General features: G+C 36.9%; 1 protein-coding gene and 1 pseudogene across 5 annotated transcripts in view; one reads left to right on the top strand and one right to left on the bottom strand.

Moving 5' to 3' along the window:
* Positions 1-27,971, top strand: part of CNTLN (centlein) — a 297,557-nt gene that overhangs the window by 9,232 nt on the left and 260,354 nt on the right. The window lies entirely within an intron of this gene.
* Positions 2,796-5,553, bottom strand: LOC118356211 (annotated as a pseudogene).

Raw genomic sequence — 27,971 nt, 5'->3', positions numbered from 1 at the left:
TGTGAGGCGGTATCTCCTTGTGGTTTTGATTAATTTGGTAGATATTTTTTTTAAACTCGCTAAAACTATCTTTAATTTTCACTTTCTTCTTGTTCAAGACAAATATTAAAATACTGGGTCATTTGTCTTATCCTTTGAGATTTCTATTTTTCAGTATACATAATATACATATAAAAGTAAATATATATAATTTGTAAATAAGTGCACATATATTTGGGGGTGGATACTCAAAAGCCTTTTGCTGGTAAGGTATGTAATGGAAAATTTTGGAGATTATTGCTTTACAGCTATGATTCTCGAAATTTTAGTGTGCAAAAGATATACCTGGCGAATTTGTTAAAAGGCACATCTCTGGGACTTTCCCCTGATCAACTGAATCTCTAGATGAAGTCCAGAAGTCTTTTTAAAATAAGCTTTCCAGATAATTCTGATGTTGTCCATATGTCATACAATGAGAGACTTTGGAATTTGAGTTGACTTTTGAAATTGGAAACCTGTTTAAGTGGCATTTATAGTTTTATAATTATGTGAACATTATTTCCTAGAGAACTGTTTAGTATGTTTCAACCTGTTAAAAAGGAAGAATGGTATACCATTCAATCTTTGTCTTTCAAAAAAGAATATTCTCAATATCAAAGTCAAATACACTGTCTTTCTGTGTAGTCCATTAGTTAGTTACCCAAATAATGCTACATTTAAGTCTGTTTAATATCTATACCTTGGTCTTCCTGGACAACATTATTTCCCCTTGGATTTCTAATTGCCCTTCTTTTCTGCTTTTTCTTATAATAAGAATGTCTGTGTTTGTATAGTGACTGAAGACATTCTTCCTTGAGCCCTGTTGGCTTCTGGTATGAATTTGGACCAATTGCTTTCTAAACCTTTTCATAGTTATCCTAGAATTTCTTTTCATTGTACTCTTAGACTAGTTCCACAGTTGCTGGGTTCCCACATCTTTCTTTTTCTTTTTGTTGGGTTTTCATAATTATTTCTCAGAAAGGATGCACAAGTATTCCAATTTCTGACTCCTTATGTCCCTGAAAATGTCTTTCATTTGTCCTTATGCTTGACTGATAATTTAGCTGAATATGAAATTTTATTTTATTTTAATTTTTAAAGATTTTTCTTTTAAGATTTTATTTGTTTATCTGAGAGAGAGAGAGAGAGAGCATGAGCAGGGGAAGTAGCAGGCAGAGGGAGAGGGAGAAGCAGGCTTCCTGCTCAGCAGGGAGCCTGACGCAGGACTCGATCCCAGGACCCTGGGATCATGACCTGAGCTGAAGGCAGACACGCAACCAACTGAGCCACCCAGACTTCCAATATGAAATTTTATGTCACCGTGATTTTCTTCAGATTTTTTAAAGTATAGGCCTAGTGTCTTCTTTTAGCATACAGAGGTGCTGCCAAGTACATGTGTGATCCCAGTGCAAGTATGATTCTTATTTCTTTCTAGGTAGCTTGCTTAAACTTTTGGATTTTCTCTTTATGTGTAATATTGTAACATTTATTATCATTGATTAATTTGGGTTTTTAAAAAATGCAACCTTCTTAGCTTTTGGTGGGTCCTTTCAACCTGAAGATTTAAGACTTTCTTTTGATGGAGGAAAACAGTCTTTGGCCATTTGCTGTAGGTAAATACTGCAGGTGAGTGAGAAACTCAGCTTTTTGGTAAGTGGTTCCTTTATTAGTTTTCTTGATTCCTTTTGCCTTCTGTTCTCTATGTTTACCAATTGGTACTTAAAGCCTTTCTCTGGGACTTTTTGAGAAAAAGCAGCTTCCTATTCCACTGTATGCACCGTTTGGGTTTTGAATTATGATTTTTCTCCTCTGGGTTTGTGAGCGCATCTTTCTGTCTGTAAGATGTTTCTCATATTTATGGTCCATTTTGGCCCCTTTCTTATTTTCCATGCTGACAGGGATTTATTCAAGGCAATGTAATTTATGGATGTCAGTATCATCTTCATCAAGTTAATCATCTTTAGAGTAAGTACAGTATCATTTTTAGTGGTTACAATATATTCTATTATTTTGATACATTATATTTACATTTAATCAGTAGTTTGTTTTTATACATTAAGATTATTTCATTTAAAAATTGTGTTGTGATGTTGTGATGAATGGCCTTGTGGATAAAGCTTTGCTTGCATTGTTAGTGTCAAGTACTGACAGGCTTGGGTGGCTGAACATACTGAAATGAGTAGGTTAATCCTGCTTAATTAAAGAATTATACTGCTCCAAGTGCCATTAGTACCCTTTTGGAAAAATGCTTGTCTGTAATTCCTTTCTTTTTTTTCCCACTTTTTGGCACTATGTTATAATTTCTGCTAAGTTTTTTGGTTGGGTGTCTGTATATAGGCACACCTTGGAGATGTTGTAGGTTTGGTTCCAGACCAAAATAAAACAAATATTGCAATAAAGCAAGTCAAATGAGATTTTTGGTTTTCTTTTTTTTTAAGATTTTATTTATTTATTTGAGAGAGAGAGATCACAAGTGGCGGGGGGAGGGGGCAGAGGGAGCGGGAGAAGCAGATTCCCCACTGAGTCAGTCCTTGATCCCAGGACCCTGGGATTATGATCTGAGCCAAAGGCACACACTTAACTGACTGAGCCACCGTGGTGCCCCAGAATTTTTTTTTCCAGTGCCTATAAAAATTATGTTTACACTGTACTGTAGTCTATTAGTGTGCAGTAGCATTATGTCTAAAAAACAATATACATACCTTAATTAAAAAATACTATGTTGGTTCCCCCCCAAAAAAAACTTTATTGCTAAAAAAATGCTAACCATCATCTGAGATTTCAGTGAGTTGTAATCTTTTTACTGCTAGAGCGTCTTGCTTTGATGTTGATGGCTGCTGACTGATCAGGGTTGTAGTTGCTGAAGGTTGTGGTGGCTTTGGCCATTTCTTAAAGTAAGAGGACAATGAAGTTTGCTGCATCAGTTGACTCTTCCTTTCCTGAAAGATTTCTCTATAGCATGCGATGCTGTTTGATACCATTTTACCTGCAGAATTTCTTTCAAAATTGGAGTGAATTCTTTCAAACTGAAAGTTTCTAAATCCTTTGTTGTCATTTCAACAATCTTATGGCATCTTCACCAGGAAACCTCTCAAGAAACTACTTTCTTTGTTCATCCGTAAGAAGCAACTCATAATCTGTTAAAACTTTATTATGAGATTACAGCAGTTCAATCACATCTTCAGACTCAGCATCTAATTCTAATTCTCTTGCTGTTTCCCCCACACCTGCAATTACTTCTTCCACCAAAGTCTTGAATCCCTCAAAGTCATCCATGAGGGTTGGAATCAGCTTCCTCCAAGCTCTTGGTGATGTTGATATGCTGACCTCTTTCCCTGAATCATGACTGTTCTTAATGGCATCTAGAATGGTGACTCCTTTCCAGAAGCTTTTCAATTGACTTTGCCCAGATCCATCAGAAAAATCATGATCTATGGCAGCTATAGCCTTACAAAGTCTATTTCTTAAATTATAAGACTTGAGAGTTGAAATGACTCCTTGATCCACGGGCTTCAAAATGGATGTTGTGTTAGCAGGCATTAAAACATTGTCCATCCGAGCTCTTGGGTGACCAGGTAGATTGTCAGTGAGCAGTAACATTTTGAAAGGAACCTTTTTTAAAATTTTTTTTTCTGAGCAGTAGTTCTCAACAGTGGGCTTAAAATATTCAGTAAACCATGTTGTAAAGAGATGTACTGTCATCCATACTTTGTTGTTCTTTTTATTGAGCATAGGCAAAGTAGATTTAGTGTAATTCTTAATGGCCCTACGGTTTTCAAAAATGGTAAATGAGCATTGGCTTCAACTTAAAGTCTCCAGATGCATTAGCCCCTAACAATAGAGTCAGCCTGTCCTTTGAAGTTTTGAAGCCAGGCATTGACTTCTCTCTAGCTATGGAAGTCCTAGACTGCATCTTCTTCCAATAGAAGGCTGTTTCATCTATATTGAAGATCTGTCATTTAGTGTAGCCACCTTTATTAATTCTCTTAGCTAGATCTTCTGGATAACTTGGTGTAGCTTGTCCATTAGCACCTGCTGTTTCACCTTGCACTTTTAGGTCATGGTGGTGATTTCTTTCCTTCAACTTCATGAACCAACCTCTGCCAGCTTCAGATTTTTCTTCAGTAGCTTCTTCACTTCTCTCAGCTTCACAGAATTGAAGAGAGTTAGGGCCTTGCTCTGGATTAGGCTTTGGCTTAAGGGAATGTTGTAGCTGGTTTGATCTGTCCAGACCACTAAAACTTTCTCCATATTAGCAGTAAGGCTGTTTAGCTTTCTTATCATTTTTATGTTCACTGGAGTAGAAACTTTAATTCCCTCAAGAACTTCTCCTTTGCATTCACAGCTTGGCTAACTCTTTGGTGCAGGAGGCCTAGCTTTTGGCCTATCTTGGCTTTTGACATGCCTTTTTTCACTAAGCTTAATTATTTCTGGCTTTTGATTTCAGGAGAGATGTGCAACTCTTCCTTTCACTTGGATGCTAGCGGCCTCTGTAGGGTTATTAATTGGCCTAATTTCAATATTGTTGTGTTTCAGGGAATAGGGAGGCCTGAGGAGAGGGAAAGAGATGGGGGATGGCCAGTCAGGGGGGCAGTCAGGGCACACCTGTTTATCAGTTAAGTTTGCTGTCGTATATGCATGTGGTCCGTGGTGCCCTAAAACAATTACAAGACATGAAGTGAGCAGATGCTGTTGGAAAAATGGTACCAGTAGACTTACTTGACACAGGATTGCGACAAACCTTCTATTTGTGAAAAACTTGGTATCTGCAAAGCATGATACAGCAAAGCACAGTAAAACGAGGTATGCTGGTACATATATTTGTGTGCATGTGTTTTGCTTTTTTTATGGAATATTTCAATTAGATACAAAGGCAGAGATTATATATTAATGAACTCCCATGTTTACTCATCACCCAGCTTAAACAGTTATCAACTCATGACCAACTTGATTTTATCAGTAAACTTCTACTTCCTTTTCTGCTCCCTCTACCAGTAATGGATTATTTTGAAGCAAATCCCAGACATCATCCACAATTACATAAGTCTTTAGAGTCAGTTCTTGTTATTCACAGCAGATATGTTCTATAAAGTCTTTGCAAACATTGAATTATCCAACACTGGACCACTGCTTGTGGGGAAGTAAAGGTTTAGGTTCCTATGAGCCTTTGGCACAACTTTTTGTCAGCTGGTCAACATATAACATTGTTTTATGTATGCTTCTCTTTAAAGACATCTTATTTAATATGTATTTTTGATTCATTACAGTTGAACTTGTGATACCCTATAACTGATGCCTGAACAAAAGTTGTCTAATACACCCTTTACTTCAAAAGGCACATCACAGTTTTCTTGCACTTAGGAACACTAGATAGCATTTCAGCATTGTGCTTGGTGATGATTTTTAACAGTGAAATCATCAATAAAAAGTGCAAAATTGTGAAAAATGTCGCACTAAATAGACCATGAGAAGAACTTACCTATGGTATGAAAACTGAAACAGAACATCTCCTTGTTTAACCTCCGCTGGCAACATGTGGTTTGGGTGACTCAAATTTTTTGCCACGTTGGGATGCAAATGACTGAAAAATGCCATGGATATTGATTGTAGGCTTATAAATGAATTTTAGTGAATAAGCAAATTCACAAATTCTGAGTCCTTGAATGAGGATTGATTCTATCTCTAAAAGATAGGGCTCTTTTTAATAAAACCATGGGGACATAGTTAGGAGTCCTATAATTATAACCTGAGTACAGTCAGATATCCAGTCAATTTTCAGATTTCTCCAATAGCCTCATACTTCTTCTTCTTCTTTTTTTTTTTTTTTTGGAGGGAGAGCATGTGAGAGAGCACAAGCAGGGGTGGAGGGGGCAGAGATAGAGGGAGAGAGAGAGAATCTCAAGGAAGCTGAAATCTGGAGTCAGACACTTAACTTACTGAGCCACCCAGATGCCCCTAGTCTCATACTTCTTTAAAAAGTTGGTTTGTTCTGGGGTGCTGAGTGTGGAGCCTGCTTGAGATTCTCTTTGTCTCTCTCTGGCCCCCCACCTCTGCTCATGCTGTTTCTCTCTCCCTCAAAAAAAATTTTTTTTCATTTGTTCCTATGAGGACCCAAAAAAAGTCTACCCACTGAATATATAGGTTCCTTATCCTTCTCTTTTTTCTCTTTGCAACTTTATTTATTTTTTTAAAGATTTACTTATTTGAGTGGGGGGAGGGGCAGAGGGAGACAGTGAATCTTAAGCAGGCTCCCCACTGAGCAAGGAGCGCAGAGCCCAATGGGGGACTTGATCCCACGATCCTGAGATCATGACCTAAGCTGAAATCAAGAGTCGGATGCTTAAGCAACTGAGCCACCCAGGCGCCCCTCTCTTTGAAACTTAAAATAAATAAATTGGTTCATTTATCCTGTAGAGTTTCTCACATTTTGGATTTTCCTGATTGTAATATTCTGTATCCTATAGTTACCATAAACTTGTCATTAGACCTAAAGGCTTATTCAGATCTCCTGTTTTGGCAAAAATCTTCTTAGATATAATTATATAATTCTTATCACGTCATATCAGAAAGCACATAGTGTCTTATTGAGATCTTTTTGTGATAACTTTGATCAATGGATTATGTCTCTTTAGTCTAGAACATTCTGTACTCTTCTTCTGTTTGATGGCATCATCTTGTTAAACCAACATGGTTATTAGTTGTCCTTTAGAAAGTCTTGTATTCTGGATTCACTTGGTTGCTTCCTTGTTTTGTCACTTTAACTTTTACTCTTTAATTATTATAAACTGAAAGGTAAATCTAAAGCTTGATTATATTCAGATTCAACTTTTTTGGCACAAATATTTCATAGATTGTTCCATAGCATATCTCAAATGAAAGCACATATTGTCTGATTGTGCTACTTTCAGTAATGATAATATTAGTCAGTTCATTAAGGTAATGACAATCTGATCCCTTCATTATAAAGTTGTATTTTTACCTTAAAGCCAACGGGTAATCTATAAAGTAAATGTAATAATGTATTGGTGCCATGCTAGTGTTCACTTCTCCATCAACGTTTCACCTAATTTTAGTATACATTGATTATCTGAATTTATTATTTCATTAGGAGTTAAAAGTTGGGATTTTATATGTCTTTTATTTCTCCAGCTGTTCCTTTCCCTTCCTCACAAACAGTGATAATAGTGCATTTATGACTTTGATCCATTTTGAATTAAGTTTTGTAAATGGTGTGAATTAAGGATCCAACTTCATTCTTTTGCATGTGGATAGACAGTTGTCCCAGCTTGAAAAGACTGTTTTCCCCCCATTGGATGGTCTTTGCATTTGTTAAAAATGGGTTGACCAGAGATGCATGAGTTTATTTCTGAATTCTCAGTGCTATTCCATTGATCTGTATGTCCATTCTTGTTCCAGTGTTAAACTGAGGACTGTGGTTTTGTAGTAAGTTTGAAATCAGTTGGGAGTCATGCTACTTTGTTCTTTGTTTTTAAGAGTGTTTTGGCTATTCTGGGTCCCTTGTAATTCCAAATGAAATTTAGTGTCAGTTTATCAATTTCTACAAAGAAGTGACCTGGAATTCTGATAGGGATTATGTTGAATCTGTAGATCAGTTTGGGGAATATTGCCATCTTAACAATGTTAAGTTTTCTACATCATGAACATGGAATGTTTTTCCAATTATTTAGTCCTTTAAAATTTCTTTCAACCATGTTTTCAGAGTTTATATTTTGTACTGTTTTGGATAAATTTATTCCTAAATATTTTATTATTAATGATTCTATTATAGATGAAATTGTTTTCTTAACTTTATTTTCAGATTGTTTAGTGTAACTGTGTAGATTACAGTTGATTTCTGCATATTGATGTCATAACCTGCAAGCGTACTGAACTCATTTATTCTAATTCTTTTTTCAGTGGATTCTTTAGGATTTTCTATGAGATCATATTGTCTACAAATAGAGATAGTTTTGCTTCTTCCTTTCAACCTTGATGTGTTTTATTTCTTTCTCTTGCCTACTTGCTCTGGCTAGAACTCCTGTACATTGTTGAACAGAAGAGACCAGAGCCAACATCCTTGTCTTATTATTTTTTTTTTTAATCCTTGTCTTATTCTTGATCACAGGGAGAAAGCATCCAGTCCTTCACCATTAGGTATAATGTTATCTGTGGGGTTTTCATAGATGTCCTTTAGCAGGTTTAGGAAGTTCCCATCTATTCATAGTTTGTTTTTATTATGAAAGGTTATTAGATTTTGTCACATGTACTTTCTGTGTATATTGAGATGATTGTGTGATTTTTTGTTTTACAGTCTATTGATACAATGTATGACATTAATTGATTTTCAGAAGTTAAACTAACTTTATATTCCTGGGATAAATTCCATTTGGTGGTCATGATGTATAATTTTTTTGATATGTTGTTGGATTTGGGTTTTAGTATTTTGTTGAGAAGTTTTGTGTATTCATAAGAAGTATTAGTCTGTAGTTGGCTGTTTTGTTTTGTTTTGTTTTTTTCCTTATGATGTCTTTGTTTTTTGTATCAGGGTAATATGGGCCTTATAAAATGGGTTGGGAAGTATTTCCTTTTATTTTTTCAGAAGAGTTATTGAAGAACTGGTATTAGTTGTTCTTTAAATGTTTGATAGAATTCAGCCATAACCCCCCCCCCCCCCCCCCGCCCCAGCCATAAGCCATAGTCCTGGGCTTTGTGGTTATTTTTTTATTGCTAATTGAATAGGTTAATTCAGGTTTGCTACTTTTTTCTTGTGTCAGTTTTGGTAATTTGTGTCTTTTTAGGAATTTTATCTAGGTTATCTAATTTGCTGGCATATAATTTTTCAGAGCATTCCTTTATAATCCTTTTCATTTTTATTAGGTTGGTAGTAATATCCTCTTTCTTTTAATTTCTGATCCTGATAATTTGTGACTTCTCTCTTTATTGTGGCCAGTCTAGGTAAAGCCTTGTCAGTTTTATTGATCAATCTTTTAAAAAAAAAACAGCTCTGGGGTACCTGGGTGGCTCAGTCATTAAGCGTCTGCCTTCAGCTCAGGTCATGATCCCAGGGTACTGGGATTCAGCCCCGCATCGGGCTCCCTGCTCAGCAGGAAGCCTGCTTCTCCCTCTCCCACTCCCCCTGCTTGTGTTCCTGCTCTCACTATCTCTCACTATCTCTCTCTCTCTAACAAATAAATACAATCTTTAAAAAAAAAAAAAAACAGCTCTTCGTTTCATTAATTTTCTCTATTGCTTTTCTATTCTCTGTTTCATTAATATTTTCACTACTCTTTATTATTCCTCCTCTTTGCTTGCTTTAGGTTTAGTTAGCTTTCATTTTTTCACTAATGGTGGAACATTAGGTTATTGACTTCAGACCTTTCTTCTTCCTTAATGTAGGTATTTAGAGCCATAAATATCCTCTAAGCACTGCTTTAGCTACATCTCATATGTTTTGATATTTTGTGTTTTCATTTTCACTCATCTCAAAAATATTTTCTGGTTTCTCTTTTGATTTCCTCTATGACCCATTATTTATTTAGGAGTGTGTTTAATTTCCTCATACTTGGAAGTTTCCCAGTTTTTTTCCCTTTTAATTTCCATAAATGGTTGCCTTTCTTATTGGATTTTTGTAGATGTTGTTGAAAAGATATTTCTTCTTTTTCAGTGAAAACAAGTTTTCGGTGATTGTTTTAAAATAATGTTCACCAGTTTCACTAGGGAATGGGTCAGTAGAGGTCCTGAGAGTCATGACAGATGTCAGTCTTTCATTGTTGTTGTAAGCTTCTAAATTTTGGGAGAATTTGTTTAATAAAGATAGATTTATACAGTAGATCAAAACATACAAAACATATATACAGTTGTAATTGTGGCAAGTATTACCAAATTGTGACAGTTTATATTTCTACTAGCAATGTAAGAAGGTGCCTGTTTTCCCCACATCCTGGCCATCACATTGTTTTCAAACTTTTGTATTTTTGCATATCTGAAAGGTAAAAAATGATATCCTGAAATAGTTTTAACTTCCATTTTTCTTATTATGCATGACTAAAGTCTAAGAGCCATTCTATATCCTTTTATGTGGGCTTTTTCTTTTATATATCTTTCTATATCCTTTTCCTATGGTATTTCTAATTCATGTCCTATAGTGCCCTTCAAATTCAGTATATTATTTATAGAACTTAATGGCTTCTCCTTTGAGGTTTTTTTGTTTTTTGTTTTTTTACTGTATAACTATTTTACTACCACAAGCATACCATTTTCTTCCTTTTCTCTAAATTTCACATCTTGAGGGTAATCTTTGATACTGTTTGGTCACTTTTTGAATAGAAAATCAATTCCCAAGTTCAGTTGCTTTCTCTCTCTCTCTCTTTTTTTTTTTTGAGAGAGCGAGCGGTAGCGAGAGAAAGAGAGAGAGAGAAAGTGAGGGACTGGCAGAGGGAGTGGGAGAGAGAAAATCCCAAGCAGGCTGCACAACTAGGTTGTGAGATCAAGCCTGATGGAGGGCTCGATCTCACAACCCTGAGATCATGACCTGAGCCAAAATCAAGGATCAGAGGCTTAACCAAATGAGCCACACAGGTGCCTCAGTCACTTTCTCTTTTTCTTTGTCACTCAGATCCAGTAATTCCTCTATGTCCTTGATTTCTAGTCCCTCTGTCTAGGCTCCTGGTATCTCAGCTCTGAATGTCTTACTGATTTCTTTTTCAAACATCAATTCTGTTTTATATCTTTACTTTGAGACAAAGCAATATATAAACACCAAAGAAAATAATTTATAGAATTTAGGTTCAAGGTAACTAATGAAAATTCTAAGACCTTTTTAAAGTGTTTTTTTTTTTAAGATTTATTTTTAAGTAATCTCTACATTCAACATGGGGCTCGGATTCACAACCCTGAAATCAGCAGTCACGTGCTCTACTGACTGACCCAGCCAGGCGCCTGTAGTACCTTTTCAGTATATACCTAGAGGAACCTTTCTACCTTTAGATTTGTTGTCTAGAGGCTACCAAATGTTGCAAGGAAACTAAACTATGAGATTCAGAAATGTATAGCCATCACTAAAGCAAATATTTCTACCATATTTACTCACTCAGCAAATATCAATTGAGTGTCATCTGAGTGTCAAACACTGTGTTGAGAAAGATAGCTCTGTGCCTAGTTGTTAAAGAGTATTGTCTAGTCAGAAAAACACCTGTAGAGACAATCTGTACTAGAGTTTGCTGAGTACTCTGATGAGTATATTGATATTAATGTAATTCCTTCCTTGATCTCTGAAAAAAGATGTAAAAACAGTTTCACTAATTCTAAGTAGAAGTTTGTTGTTGAAAATAAAATTTTGATTTCCCAATTGAATAATAGCACACAAATAGAAAACATTTGTATATATTGTAGTTTCCTTAGGAATTTGTAGGAAGTATTATTTTATATTTTGAGTTTACCTGTCATTTTATGACTTTATCATGAACTACTGCCAAAAGCACATTTTGTATATATCACTTGTTTATTAGCCCTACAAATACAATTGCCTTGCTATTATATATAAACTCTCACTTCAGTATATTATTAGTGCCATATGATACTGCCACTGTATTTTATCTTTGAATGCATAAGGTAACATTGCAACTTCAGTAGGTAGAATGATAAACATTTAATGATAAACATTTAAGAAACATGGAGTTTTGGTGGGGTGGGGAAGATGGAGGAGGAGTAGGGGACCCTATTCCAACTGGTCCCTGGAATTGAGCTGGATATCTACCAGACCACTCTGAACACCCATGAAATCAGCCTGAGATGCAAGAAGATAGATCTGGATCTCTACAAACAGAATGTCGTAGGCGGTTGGTTTTGAGGTATGAAGTGGGGAGCTGTGATTCCGTGGGCAGATATCAGAGGATAAACAGAAGGGGGAGGGAGCCAGCCGTGGGGATCCTACACCCCCGGTTAGTGATAGCCTCCCATGCTGGGTACCGGGCACAGACTCACAGACCAGTAGTAACGGGGAAAGGACTTTAGGGTAGCCCCCTGGATGGAAGCACGGAGTGATGGGGCCGCGCCTGCGAATGGGGGGCGGCTGGTGGTTTTAGAAGCACAAAGGGCAGAGACGTGCCCTGACCCGCAGGCGAGGACTGGGAGTGCTGCTGAGGGGCGCACAACCCAGGACACTGCAGTTTATAGCAGCACAGACAGAAACGGAGATGGTGTGGCCTGGAGAGCTCAATGAAGAACAGACTGCGATCTCTCTGCTCTGAGGCAGAGGGTTAGAAACAGTCTCTTCTGCTCTGACTCTTGGAAGAGACGTGGAAAGCCACCAGGGAAAGCTGCGAGAGAACAAAAGCCCCCAAAACTGGTTTTTACTGAGCCCATCTCCTGTCCCAGGGGGCAGGGCAGCTCTGTCCAAACAGGGTTGCCTGAGTAACAGCATGGCAGGCCCCTCTCCAAGAAGACAGGCTGGGAAAACAAGAGGCCAGCAACCCCAAGGTCCCTAGAAAATAGGTGCATCTTGCTTGGTTGTGGTCAATAATTTGGACTCATTCCCTCAACCACCCCTCAACAGAATGACTAGGAGGAGGAATCCCCAAAATAGGAAAGACTCAGGGACTATGACTTATGCCACAGATTTACAAATTGATTCAGATATAACCAAGATGTCAGAGATGGAATTCAGGCTAGCAATTGTGAAGACGATAGCTAGAATGGAGAAATCAATTAATGGCAACATAGAGTCTCTAAGGGCAGAAATGAAAGCTGAATTGGCAGAACTTAAAAATACTATCAATGAGATCCAATCTAGATTAATCCAACAGCTAGGGTAAGCGAGGCAGAAGAATGAATTAGTGACCTAGAAGACCAATTAATAGATAAAAAGGGAAAAGAGGCCAGGGAAAAACAACTCAGAATCCATGAATATAGAATCAGAGAAATAAGTGACACAATGAAACGTTCCAGTGTCAGAATTATTGGAATCCCTGAGGGGGTGGAGAGAGAGAGAGGACTAGAAGATATATTTGAGCAAATCGTAGCTGAGAACTTCCCTAATCTGGGGGATGAAACAAACACTCGTGTCCTAGAGGCAGAGAGGACCCCTCCCAAGATCAAGGAAAACGGGTCAACACCCCGGCATGTAATAGTAAAACTCACAAATCTTAGAACCAAGGAAACCATCTTAAGGGCAGTTAAGGGGAAGAAATTCCTTACGTACAGAGGGAGGAACATCAGAATAACATCAAACCTATCCACAGAGACCTGGCAAGCCAGAAAGGCCTGGCAAGACATATTCAGGGTACTAAATGAGAAGAACATGCAGCCAAGAATATTTTATCAGGCAAGGCTTTCATTTAGAATGGATGGAGAGGTGCAGAGCTTCCTAGACCAGCAGAAACTGAAAGAATATGTGACCACTAAGCTGGCCCTGCAAGAAATATTAAGGGGAGTTCTATAAAAGGAGAAAGACCCCAAGAGTGATATAGAAAAATTTATAGGGACAGTCTATAAAAACAAGGTCTTCACAGGCAACATGAGGACAGTTAATTCATATCTTTCAATAATCACTCTCAATCTGAACGGCCTAAATGCTGCCATAAAATGGCACAGGGTCACAGATTGGCTAAAAAGACAGGAGCCATCCATATGCTGTCTAAAAGAGACTCATTTTGAACCTAAAGATACATCCAGACTGAAAGTAAAGGGATGGAGATCCATCTTCCATGCCAATGGACCTCAAAAGAAAGCTGGGGTAGCAATTCTTATGTCAGACAAATTAGATTTTAAACTAAAGACTGTAGTTAGAGACACAGAAGGACACTATATCATTCTTAAAGTGTCTATCCAACAAGAAGATCTAACAATTGTAAATATCTATGCCCCCAACATGGGAGCAGCCATCTACATAAGCCAACTGTTAACCAAAATAAAGTCATATTGATAACAATACATTAATTGTAGGAGACCTCAGTACTCCACTCTCAGCAATAGACAAATCATCTAAGCAGAAAATCAACAAAGAAACAAGAGCTTTGAATGACACACTGGACCACGTGGACCTCATAGATACATACAGAACATTCCACCCTAAAACAACAGAATACTCATTCTTCTCGAGCACACATGGAACTTTCTCCAGGATAGACCACATACTGGGTCACAAATCAGGTCTCAACCGATACCAAAAGATTGAAATTATTCCCTGCATAGTCTCAGACCATAATGCTTTAAAACTAGAACTCAGTCACAAAAAATTTGGAAGAAATTCAAACACTTGAAAGCTAAAGACCACTCTGCTCAAGAATGTTTGGGGCAACCAGGAAATCAAAGAACTTAAACAATTCATGGAAACCAATGAGAACAAAAACACATAGGTCCAAAACCTATGGGATACTGCCAAGGCGGTCCTAAGGGGGAACTAAATAACCATCCAAGCCTCACTCAAAAAACTAGAAAAATCCCAAATCACCAACTAACTCTACACCTTAAAGAATTGGAAAAAAGCAACAAACAATGCCTAAGCCATGCATTAGAAGAGAAATAATTAAGATTAGAGCAGAGATCAGTGAATTAGAAACCAGAAACACAGTAGATCAGATCAATGAAACTAGAAGCTGGTTCTTTGAAAGAATTATTAAGATCAATAAACCACTGGCCAGACTTATCCGAAAGAAAAGAGAAAGGACCCAAATTAATAAAATTATGAATGAAAGGGAAGAGATCACGACTAACACCAAGGAAATAGAAACAATTATTAGAAATTATTATCAACAACTATATGCCAATAAGCTGAGCAACTTGGATGAAATGGATGCCTTCCTGGAAACCTATAAACTCCCAAGACTGAAACAGGAAGAAATTGACAACCTGAATAGGCCAATAACCAGTATCAAGATTGAAGCAGTGATCAAAAACCTCCCAAAAAACAAGAGTGCAGGGCCTGATGGATTCCCTGGGGAATTCTACCAAATATTCAAAACAGAAATAATACCTATTATCCTGAAGCTGTTTCAAAAAATAGAAACAGAAGGAAAGCTTCCAGACTCATTCTATGAGGCCAGCATTACCTTAATCCCCAAACCAGGCAAAGACTCCATCAGAAAGGAGAATTTCAGACCGATAACCCTGATGAATATGGATTCCAAAATCCTCAACAAAATCCTAGCTAATAGGATCCAAGAATATATTAAAAAGATCATCCACCATGACCAAGTGGGATTTATCCCCAGGATGCAAGGGTGGTTCAACATTCGCAAAGCAATCATTGTGATAGAACACATTAATAAGAGGAGAGAGAAGAACCATATGGTCCTCTCAATTGTTGCAGAAAAAGCATTTGACAAAATACAGCATCCTTTCCTGATTAAAACTCTTCAGAGTATAGGGATAGAGGGAACATACCTCAAGTTCATAAAATCCATCTATGAAAAACCCATAGTGAATGTCATCTTCAGTGAGGAAAAGCTGAGATCCTTTCCCTTAAGATCATGAACATGTCAAGAATGCCCACTCTCACCACTACTGTTCAACATAGTACTAGAGGTCCTAGCAACAGCAGTCAGACAACAAAAAGAAATAAAAGGTATTCAGATTGGCAAAGAAGAAGTCAAAACTCTCTCTTTTCACAGATGACCTGATATTTTATCTGGAAAACCCAAAAGACTCCACCCCCAAATTACTAGAACTCATACAGCAATTCAGTAATGTGGCAGGATACAAAATCAATGCACAGAAATCAGTTGCTTTCTTATACACTAACAATACAACTGTAGAAAGAGAACTTCAAGAAACGATTCCATTTACAATAGCACCAAAACCCATAAGATACCTCGGAATAAACCTAACCAAAGAGGTAAAGGATCTGTACTCTAGGAATTACAGAACACCCATGAAAGAAATTGAAGAAGACACAAAAAGATGGAAAAACATTCCATGCTCATGGATCAGAAGAATAAACATTGTTGAAATGTCTATGCTACCCAGAGCAATCTGTACCTTCAGTGCCATCCCGATGAAGATTCCAGTGACATTTTTCAAAGTCCTGGAATAAAGAATCCTAAAATTTGAATGGAATCAGAAAAGTCCCTGAATCGCCAAGGAAATGTTGAAAAACAAAGCTGGAGGCATCACATTGCCCAATTTCAAGTTCAATTACAAAGCTGTGATCACCAAGACAGCATGGTACTGGCACAAAAACAGACATATAGACCATTGGAACAGAATAGAGAGCCCAGATAATGGACCCTCAACTCTTTGGTCAAATAATCTTCGACAAAGTAGGAAAAAATATGCAATGGAAAAAAGACAGTCTCTTCAATAAATGGTGCTGGGAAAATTGGACAGGCACATGCAGAAGAATGAAATTTGACCATTCTTTAACACCATACACAAGGATAAACTCAAAATGGATGAAAGATCTCAATGTGAGACAGGAATCCATCAAAATCCTAGAGGAGAACATAGGCAGTAACTTCTTTGACATCAGCCACAGCAACTTCTTTCAAGATACATCTCCAGGGGCTCCTGGGTGGCTCAGTTGGTTAAGCGACTGCCTTCGGCTCAGGTCATGATCCTGGAGTCCCGGGATCGAGTCCCGCGTCGGGCTCCCTGCTCAGCAGGGAGTCTGCCTCTCCCTCTGACCCTCCTCCCTGTCACGCTCTCTGTCTCTCAAATAAATAAATAAAACCTTAAAAAAAAAAAGATACCTCTCCAAAGGCTTGTGAAACAAAAGCAAAAATGAACTTTTGGGACTTCATCAAGATAAAAAGCTTCTGCACAGCGAGGAAACAGTCAACAAAACAAAGAGGCAATGCACAGAATGGGAGAAGATATTTGCAAATGACACTACAGATAAAGGGCTGGTACCTAAGGTCTATAAAGAACTTCTCAAACTCAACACCCAAAAAACAAATAATCAAGTCAAAAAATGGGCAGAAGACATGAACAGACACTTCTCCAAAGAAGACATACAAATGGCTAAGAGACACATGAAAAAATGTTCATCATCATTAGCCATCAGGGAAATTCAAATCAAAACCACACTGAGATACCACCTTACACCAGTTAGAATGTCAAAAATTGACAAGGTAAAAAACAATGTTGGAGAGGTTGTGCAGAAAGGGGAACCCTCTTACACTGTTGGTGGGAATGCAAGTCGGTACAGCCACTTTGGAAAACAGTGTGGGGTGCCTCAGAAAATTAAAAATAGAGCTACCCTGAGACCCAGCAATTGCACTTCTGGGTATTTACCCCAAAGACACAGATGTATTGAAAAGAAGGGCCATATGCACCCCAATGTTCATAGCAGCAATGTCCGCAATAGCCAAACTGTGGAAAGAGCCGAGATGCCCTTCAACAGATGATTGGATAAATAGTTGTGGTCCATAAATACAACGGAATATTACTCAGCCATCGGAAAGGATGAATATCCAACTTTTACATCAACATGGGTATGACTGGAGGAGATTATGCTAAGTGAAATAAGTCAAGCAGAGAAAGTCAACTATCGTATGGTTTCACTTATTTGTGGAACATAAGGAATAGCAGGGAGGACATTAGGAGAAGGAAGGGAAAATGAAGGGGGGGAAATCGGAGGGAGAGACGAACCATGAGAGACTATGGACTCTGAGAAACAAACTGAGGGTTTTAGAGGGGAGGGGGGTGGGGGGATGGGTTAGCCCTGTGGTGGGTATTAAGGAGGACATGTACTGCATGGAGCACTGGGTGTTATACAAAAACAATGAATCGTGGATCACTGCATCAAAAACTAATGATGTAGTATGGTGACTAAGGTAACAAAATAAAATTAAAAAAAAAACATGGAGTTTCATAGAATATCAGTACCTTAAGAACTATAGGAACTTGAATTACTCAACTTTTCTTTGAATAACTAAAAATGCGTTATAGCCAATGTTCATTACCTTTGTCTTAGACACAAACTTCATCCTGACTTTTTAAATTTTATAATACATTATATTGTCTACAACATTATTTTGAGGTTGAAGTAGAACAATAGAAACTGCTATTATTTTGCTTACTAATAAAGTCATGTAAATAACTTTATGGACTTCTCTAACAATGTACACAGTCCTGCATTTTGGGTAGCTCTGCCTTAAGGTAGTGCAGTTTGTCATTCACTTGCAATGACAGAGAATCCCAGGAAGTGACTTACTGCATTTCTTTGCTGCTACTTACTTATTCAGAGTTGGGCTATAGCTTGTTAATCTACTTCTTCCACTACATTGATCTGCCTTCCTATGTATCTGTCTAATCTATCTATCTATCATCTATCTCTTTACTTACTGCATTTGCTATAATTCTAATTCCTTTTTACATACTTTCTGTTCTTTTCTATTATTTTGCATTTATTTAAATGTCTTAGGGCAGTGATCTAAATGTGGTCTGCAGACCTGTGTTCTTAACAAATAGTAAAGAGCATGTGCCAGAATGTAAATTAAAACTTATGTTTTCTTTGTTGAGAAAGTATTGCTACTTGTTTTGTCTTATTTCATAGTACACCAATAATAACCAATTCACAGTTATGCATTTTGAGTAGCACTGCCTTAATATTCTGTATTAAGATATGTACTGCTTTCACCAGGGATACACTAAGCTGTGTGAGTGGAACAGAGTAAAGTATGAAGAGAACCAGTATGGTAATCTTGGAGTCACCAACAGTTCTTGAAGCCATCATTAAGCATATACTTGAAGAAGAAAATGCATCATAAAAGTACTGTTAAGTTTAAAGGTTTTAAAATAATGAAAAGTATGAAATTGGAAATTTGCATTCCCATTTCTTTTGCTTTGGTGATGGAGCAGGAATTTATGGGTGGATTTTATGTACTTAGGAGCTTCAGGTCTTTTTTGGATGATGTAATTAGTTCCTACCTAGATATTTCCCTGATTCACTGAATTTGCTTTGTTATTGCACATGAGGACAGATGAAGAGATGTGTGTTGGTGGGCAGGATGCCTTGTAGATCACATGACATAGAAAAATAACCTTAAGTGAGGTTACCAGAAACATTTCTTTTTGTTTGTTTGTTTAAAGATTTTATTTATGTATTTGACAGAGACACAGTGAGAGAGGGAACACAAGCAGTGGGAGTGGAAGAGGTAGAAGCAGACTCCCCGCTGAGCAGGGAGCCTGATGCAGGGCTCGGTCCCAGGACCCTGGGACCATAGCATGAGCAAAGGCAGACGCTTAGCAACTGGGCCACCCAGGTGCCCCAATACATGTTCTCCATGTGTTTAACATAGTCCTTGTATTAGTGCAGAAAGGCACTGAATAAATGAATGAATGAGCAAGCGAGTAAATGATATTAAATTACAAGGCAGTGGAAACTAATGTCTTGAGCATAAGAATAAATAATTATATTTGTATATTAAGAAGGTAATGTTAGGAAATAGTTTTAAGAGGTACGGAAATTTGTTTTGGTTTTGTACACCATGAATTAACTGTGTAATTTAGTAAATATATTTGTTAAAGATTTTATTTATTTCTTCATTTGAGAGAGAGAACAGGGGAGGGGCAAAGGAAGAGGGAGAGAGTAAATCCCAAGCAGACTCCGTGCTCAGCACAGATCCTGATTCAGGGCTTGATCTCAGGACCCTGAGATTATGACCTTAGCTGAAATCAAGAGTTGGATGCTTAACCAGCTGAGCCACCCAGGTACCCCTCAGTAAATATTTTTAAAAAGGTAATGTTGATTTATTGGAAGGATCTTTGAGTTTTTTTCACAAAAAACATTTCTTAGCTTTAATTTTTTAAAAATTTTTCCCCCATTTATTTATTTATTTTTTAAAGATTATTTGATAGAGAGAGACACAGCAAGGGAGAGAACATAAGCAGGGGGAGTGGAGAGGGAGAAGCAGATTTCCCACTGAGCCAGGATCCCGATGTGGGGCTCAATCCCAGGACCCTGGGATCATGACCTGAGCCGAAAGCAGATGCTTAATGACTGAGCCATCCAGGCGCCCCTCTTAGCTTTAATTTAATTAACATAAAATCATGTCTTAGATTTGACATCAGTATTGTGCAAGTGTATATTTTTATTTAGGTTTATTTTATTTAGGTTTTAACCTCTACTAGACTGAAAGTCTAGATCCCCAAAAATATTTCTAAGTGGTTATTAAAATAATTTGAACTTTTAATCATATATATTATCAAAGAACATCATAGCATTAGCTCGGGTAAAGAAAATTTGAAATTATGACAGTAGGAACTTGGATTAAATATGCCAGATTGAGCATAAGTTTTTATTTCGACTTCCTCACAATCTTGGTAAGGTAACCGTAAAGGATTTTTTTTTAAATGTGTAAGTGCCTATGGGTAAAGACAACGGGAGAAAAGAGGACTATGGTCAAGAAATGTTAGTAGGTTTTTGAATGATGTAAAATTGGTTGATAAGTGGTAACTAAGTAAAACGATGAAATTTGAAATCTACAATATCTAGAAAATCTTAGGAGAGGGTGACAACAATGACCTCCAATAGTTGGAGTCAGTGAGAGATAATGCTAAAACATAGGAAAATTGAATTAAAGTCTCTATAAAGAACACATCAACTCCCTGGTCCTCCTTTCTTCAAAGCAGGAGGCAAGAGTTTTATTGTCTTGAGAAATTGAAAGAAGTAGCCTCCGGACTTTGGGACCTCAGTCCTACAGGGCTTAGGGTTATGCTGAAAACTAGGGAAATAAATGATAACCCATTCTTCTGAACAATGAATTGTTCAGATCCAAGATTGGTGGAAGTTGTGCATTATCGCACCTAGAGAGAAGATGTAAGAATTTTTTAGTGAAATTGAGCAGACCCAGAGAAAGAATAGAGAGATACAAATGACAGGTCCCCTATGCAGGACCTGTAGAGAAGATCTCCTTTTGGCAAGCTGCCCCTCCTTCAGGTCAAGAAGACTACCCACAATCTTTTCTAGTGCCTCACTCTTAAATATAGATGGACAACAAAGGACTGTAAGATGTTTGAGGAAACTACCAACATGAAAGACAAGATACCAAAAGTAACAGAAAAATCAAAGAGGGGACAAACAATACAGAAGAAAAGAAAGATAAACCTCTATAGTAAATATCTTAAGGCAGACAAGAGATTTTTGCATGTATGAAATGTAACTAGGAGGCAAAGAATGAGAACGAGCACATGGACATTAAATATAATTATCAGAATAAAGAATTTAATGGAGGGGGTGGAAGATAAAGCCAAGTAAGTCTTCCATAAATGGGAGCAAAGAAGTAATAAAAAGAGCAGAATGAAAAGAACATTAGAGAATTATAGGTGCTCACCTAGTGATTATTAGGAATTTCAGGAGTAGAAAACAGAGAAATGGACATTAAAGAAGTAATTGAAGAAATTTTCAGATTCAAGGGACATGAGTTTCCAGATTGAAGTACTTTTGACCATATCGGTCCAAAAATATAGACCACTAATATAGAAAGGTATTTTACAGCTGTCTCTGAGAAATCTGGAAAGAGTAATGATTAGTAAACAAAAAATTGAGTAAATAATAAAGTGACAATTTTAATTTTTTAAAAAAGGGAGATGAGCTTTATTAACATTTCTATCTCATTAATTAACCTAACACTAAACCATAGGATGGTAGGATTTCAAATGTGATGCTATATTGATTGTGAGGTGAATGTGAACCTAAGTCTCCTGAGATTTCCTATCGTGGAGAATCCATTTAAAAAAAATCTTTTCCAGTGTTCTGTTTTTTTCATTTCTTAGTTATTGCACTTACTTTTTATGTCAGGGATTAGAGAAGGGTTCTATACTGATTTTCCTTTGAGATCTACACATAATTCAAAGGCCTGAAAGTTCACCCAAGTTGTTCCTTGTCCTGGTGGGCATGTGTTTAATGGTGGAAGATAGGAAAGGAGCATAAGGCTGTTGAAGGCCTGATAAGAACCTAAAAGGAAAAACGTACCAAAGATATTTAAAGGAGCACTAGAAAGTAAGTAAGAAATTTTTTGCTCTGTCTTTAATGTTGGCAGTAAGTGGAAAATTATACAATGAGATGGCATATACATATATATATATATATATATATATATATATATATATATATATAATTTTTTTTTACAGTGAAATTAATTCAGTTAAATGGTGAGGTCATTGATAATAGTGACACATTTTTTAAAACTTTTTTTTAGGGTGCCTGGGTGGCTCAGATGGTTAAGCGTCTGCCTTCGGCTTAGGTCATGATCCCAGGGTCCTGGGATCGAGTCCCACATCGGGCTCCCTGCTCCTTGGGAGCCTGCTTCTCCCTCTGCCTCTCTCTCTCTCTGTCTCTCATGAATAAATAAATAAATAAAATCTTTAAAAAAATAAAAAATAAAAAAATATAACTTTTTTTATTTAAGTGCAATTAATTAACATAATGTATTATTAGTTTCAGAGGTACAGGCCTGTGATTCATCAGTCTTATATAACACCCAGTGCTCATTACATCACATGCCCTCCTTAATGTCCATCACCCAGTTACCCTGTCCCTCCACCCCCCTCCCTTCCAGCAACCCTTAGTTTGTTTCCTGTGATTAAGAGTCTCTTATGGTTTGTCTCCCTCTCTGGTTTCATCTCTCTCTTTTTTTTTTTTTCTCGTTTTATTTTTCCCTCCCTTTCCCTATGATCCTGTTTTGTTTGTTTTTTAAGATTTTATTTATTTGACAGAGACACAGCGAGAGAGGGAACACAAGCAGGAGGAGTGGGAGAGGGTGAAGCAGGCTTCCTGTGGAGCAGGGAACCTGCAGGGCTCAATCCCAGGACCCAGGGATCATGACCTGAGTCGAAGGCAGATGCTCAATGGCTGAGCTACCCAGGTGCCTCTCCTCTGTTTTGTTTCTTAAATTCCAACTATCAGTGAGATTATATGATAATTATCTTTCTCTGATTGACTTATTTGCTTAGCATAATGCCCTCTAGTTCCATCCACGTCATTGCAAATGGCAAAATTTTCATTTTTGATGGCTGTATAATATTCCTGTGTGTGTGTGTGTGTGTGTGTGTGTGTGTGTGTGTGTGTGTGTGTGTGTATCACATCTTCTTTGTCCATTCATCTATCAATGGACATCTGGGCTCTTTCCATAGTTAAGAGTGACACATTTTTTAATTTTAGAAGAAACATATTTATATATGAAAGGAAATATAATCATAGTATATTATGTTGCTCAGCTATGAACAATAATTGTTATGTATGGTTAGTAATGTAAACAATTTGTATTGATGGAACCAAAAAGTGGGATATTACAAAACTCAGCACACACCCACAGAGGTGCTGGAGTTGACCTTGGGGAAACCATACAAAATCCTTGGTAAGTGTGTGGGTACTTCATTGTCTTCTTCACTCTGGCACAGTATAGAGCAGTCTGGCAAGGCTAAACATGTCTGACTCTGGGAGAATTCTTATCATTGCATGATGGGGAAAGCTCTTCTGATGCAATCAGCTAAATAAATAAATTCTCACTATATGAATCTTCACTTCCTGAGTATAGGGAATGAAAGCTTGGATGATGAGGCATGTGAGTTATTAGAATCTACTTGGTCCCTGTATTTTAGATAGCAAGTAGTGAAAGTTCAAATAGCCAGGGCTACTAGCCCTATGATACACAAAATAAAATACATCCAAATATGTTACTGTGAGCATTGGATTCAAAGAATAGCTATACTGGGAGGAGATGGGTAAGAAGCAAAAAGATTGTGTCTCAAATTAAGAATTCAAGAAATAGTATAAAGGAGGAGTGACCTCAGCAAGATGGTGGATTAGAAAGTCCCAGTTCTCATGCTGAAACACTGACTTAATGATATAAAGACCAAAATACCTTTATGAGAAGTCTAGATTTCAGTTAAGAAGTTGCAGTCCAAGATGAGTGCAAAACTGAGAGAACATTGCATTGAAAAAAGTAAGAAGAGCAATTATACTTTACCAGTGTTAGTTCCTCCCCCCAAGTAGGCAGAGCTCAGCCCCAAGAGATCGCCTTAGCTTGTGACTTCTTCCTTGAGGTAGGTGGGGATGGGGAAGAGAGAGTAGAGCATCCATCAAACATCCCTGGCCTTTTGGTACACTGCCTCAGGGGCTAGATTCTGTCTCATCTCAAAGTGCTGATGGAAACAGCATAGTTCAGATGCCTGGGCAGCTAAGAATGAAGGAAGGGGGCAGGCAGCATGCCATTGCCTGATACAGCTCTGGGATAGGGAAAAAGCACAGAAACTGAAGCTTCTTCTCCAGAAATGAGGGAGAGGAGTGGAGTGTGCCTCCAGAATCCCAGACTTTCAATGTGCTGCTCTCTGTCTCACCAGGAGCACTAATTGAACTGACATATTGTGGTGGGAACAGTTAAAAACAAAGGGAAAAGTGTGGGTACTTGTTGTTTGAGAGGCTCCCAGGATTTCTTGCTGGGCTTATCGGTGAGGATCTTTCCCTGTCAAAGCCAGTTCAAAAGCTTGGGAGAAGTGGCTGTTTCTTCAAATGCACAGAAACCAGCACAGAGCCACAACGAACATGAAGAATGAGGGAAACAATAAACACTCAAAGGAACAAAATAAATATAACTAAGGAAATGGACATTTATGAATTGCCTGACAAACAGTAAAAATCATTTTTAACAAGGTCACTGAGTTACAAGAGAACACAGATGATTAAAGGAAATTGGAAAAATGATACATGAGAAAAGAAAATATCAACCAAAAGAGACTATAAAAAAAGAACAGAACTTTTGGACCTGAAGAATATAATAACAACTAGAAAATTCAGTAGATGGGTTTAATAGTAAACCTAATTCAGCAGATGTAAGAATCAGTGAATTTGAAGACAAGTCATTTGAAATTATCCAGTCAGAGGAGCAAAAAGAAAGAATGAAAAGGAGTGAGGAAAGCCTAAAGGATTTATAGGGAACATTAACAATTTAATATGTATTATGGGTGTCTCAGAAGAAAGAGGTGCATAAAGCTTATTTAAAGAACCAATGACCTAAAACTTCATAAGTCTGGGTAGGGAAATGGACTTCAATATTTATGAAGCTCAGAGTATCCCAAATAGGATGAACCTAAAGAATTATACACAGAATCAAAGTACAGTTGAACCTTGAATAACACAGATTTGAACTGTTCAGGTTTTGCAGATTTTTTTTCCCATAAATATATTATTGTACAGTGAATGTATTTTCTCTTTTGATTTTCTTTTTTTAATGTTTATTTATTTATTTATTTATTCATTCATTCATGAAAGAGAGAGAGAGAGAGAGAGAGAGAGAGAGAAGCAGAGGCAGAGGGAGAAGCAGGCTCCCGTCCTAGCAGGGAGCCTGATGCGGGCCTCGATCCCAGGACCCTGGGATTATGACCTGAGTGAAGGCAGATGCTTAACCATCTGAGCCACCCAGGCGCCCTCTCTTTTGTTTTTCTTAATATTCCCTTTTCTCTAACTTTATTGTAAGAATATGGTATATAATACATAGAACATACAAAATATGTGTTAATTGACTGTTTATATTATTGATAAGGCCTCTAGTTAACTCAGGCTATTAGTCATTAAGTTTTGGAGGAATCAAAAGTTATATGTGGATTTTTGGACTGTGCATGGGCTCAGGACCCTTAATGTCTATGTTGGTCAGGAGTCAGCTGTATAATCAAATGGCCAAAAGGCAAAGGCAAAGAGAGAATTTTGAAAGCAGCAAGAGAAAAGTAACTAGTCATATATAAGGGAGCCCCCATAAGAATATAAGTAGATTTCTCAGCAGAAATCTTACAGGCCAAAGGGTGAGATGATATACTCAAAGTTCTGAAGAAAAAAAAAAAAAAAACCTGCCATCGAAGAATACCATCCCCAGCAAAACTGTCCTTCACAAATGAAGAGAGAAATGAAGACTTTCCTAGGTAAGCAAAAGCTAAGGGAATTCATCACCACTAAAACTGCCTTACCAGAAATGCTAAAGGGATTTCTTTAAGTTGAAACAAAAGGATGCTAAATAGCAACACGAAAGTATATAAAAGTGTAAAATTCACTGTTAAAGTGAATATATGGACAAATACAGGATACTGTAATACCATAATGATGGTGTATAAATGACTTAACTCTAGTATAAAAGTTAAAGACAGAATTCTTAAGAATAATTGTAACTAAAATATTTATAGATACTCATTATAAGAAAACATTGTGACATCATTAATAGTGTGAATGAGAAGTAAACATAGTTTTTGTATAGATTGAAGTTAGGTTCTTACCAGCTTACAATAGACTGTTATAACTTAAGATATTTTATGTTAACATCCTGATAAGCACAAAGAAAATACCTATGGAAGATACACAAAAGAAAAAGAAAAAGGAATCAAAGCATATCACTACAAAAAATCAACAATTTCAAAGGAAGATAACAAGGGAAGAAAAGAGGAATAAAATAGTTAAAAGAGAGAGAAAACAATTTTTTAAATGACTATAGTAAGTCCTTATCTATCAGTAATTATTTTAAATGTAAATTCATTAAACTCGCCAATCAAAAGAGCTAGAGTAGCTGCATGAATAAATGTATATCAGACAAAGTAGACTTTAAGTGAAAACATTTTAAGTTACAAGACACAATGAGTCATCTTATAGTGACAAGAGTTAACTCATCAGGAAGATACGATTATTATAACAATATATGCCCTTAACATCAAGCCACCTAAATAAAGGAAACATTGACAAATCTAAAGAGAGAAATAGATAACAAAATAATAATACTAGGGGACTATAGTACCCCACTTTCAACGATAGATATACTATCCAGACAGAACAGCAGTAAAGAAACAGAAGACTTTAACAACACTATTAACTAAATGGACCTAACAGAGATGTAACAAACATTCCACCCCACAGCTGCAGAATACACACACATTGTTCTCAAATGCACATGGAACATTTACAGGATAAGTCACATTTAGGTAACAAGTCTCAAGAAATATAAAAAAAAAATCAATATTTTTTTCTAATGAGAATAGAATGAACTTAGAAATCAATAGCAGAAGGATAACTGAAAAATTCACAAATATATGGAAATTAAACAACACACTTTTGAGTGATAAATGGATTCAGCAGAAGTCAAAAGAGAAAATATCTTGAGACAAATGAAAATGAAAACACAATATAGCAAGCCTTATGGGACGCAGCAAAAGATAGACTAAGAGGGAATTTTATAGTGATAAAGATCTACATTAAAAAAGAAGAAAGATAAAAAAAAAATCTTTACACCTAAGGAACATGAAAAAGAACAAACTAAGTCCAAAGTTAGCAGATGGAAGGAAATATCGGGCATAAATAGACTATAAAAGCAATAAGAAAAAAAACAACTGGGAAAAATTGAAACTGGGAGTTGGTTTTTTGAAAAGATCAATAGAATTGATACAACTTTAGCTACAATAAGAGAAAAAGAGACAAGGCTCAAAGGAAAAAAATTCAGAAATGAAAGAAGAGACATTACAACCGATGCCACAGAAATGAAAGGGGTCATAAGAGACTACTATGAACAAATAAATGTCAAAAAATTGAATAACCTAAAATAAATGGATAAATTCCAAGAAACAACCTACCAAGACTGAATAATGAAGAAATGGAAAATTTGAAAAACCTATAGTGAGTAAGGAGACTGAAACAGTAATCAAAAACTTTCCAACAAGGAAAATCGCAGGAGCAGATGGCTTTACTGTTGAACTCTACCAAACATTAAAGAAGAATTAATACTAATACTTAAACTCTTCCAAAAACTTAAAGAAAAGGAAGCACATCTAAACTCATTTTACAAAACCTGCCTTAGTCTGGTACCAAAGCTCGGAAAGGACACTATGAAAAAAGAAAACTGCAGACCATTATCCCTGATGAACATAGATGCAAAAAACCTCAACAAAATGCTAGCAACCCAAATTCAACAGGTCTTTAAAGGGATCATATACCATGATAAAGTAGTATTTTTTTTTAAGATTTTATTTATTTATTTGACAGA

This window comes from Zalophus californianus, chromosome 13, assembly GCF_009762305.2.
Source record: "Zalophus californianus isolate mZalCal1 chromosome 13, mZalCal1.pri.v2, whole genome shotgun sequence".
Classification (NCBI taxonomy): Eukaryota; Metazoa; Chordata; class Mammalia; order Carnivora; family Otariidae; genus Zalophus; species Zalophus californianus.
This window is presented reverse-complemented; position numbering and strand designations above follow the sequence as displayed.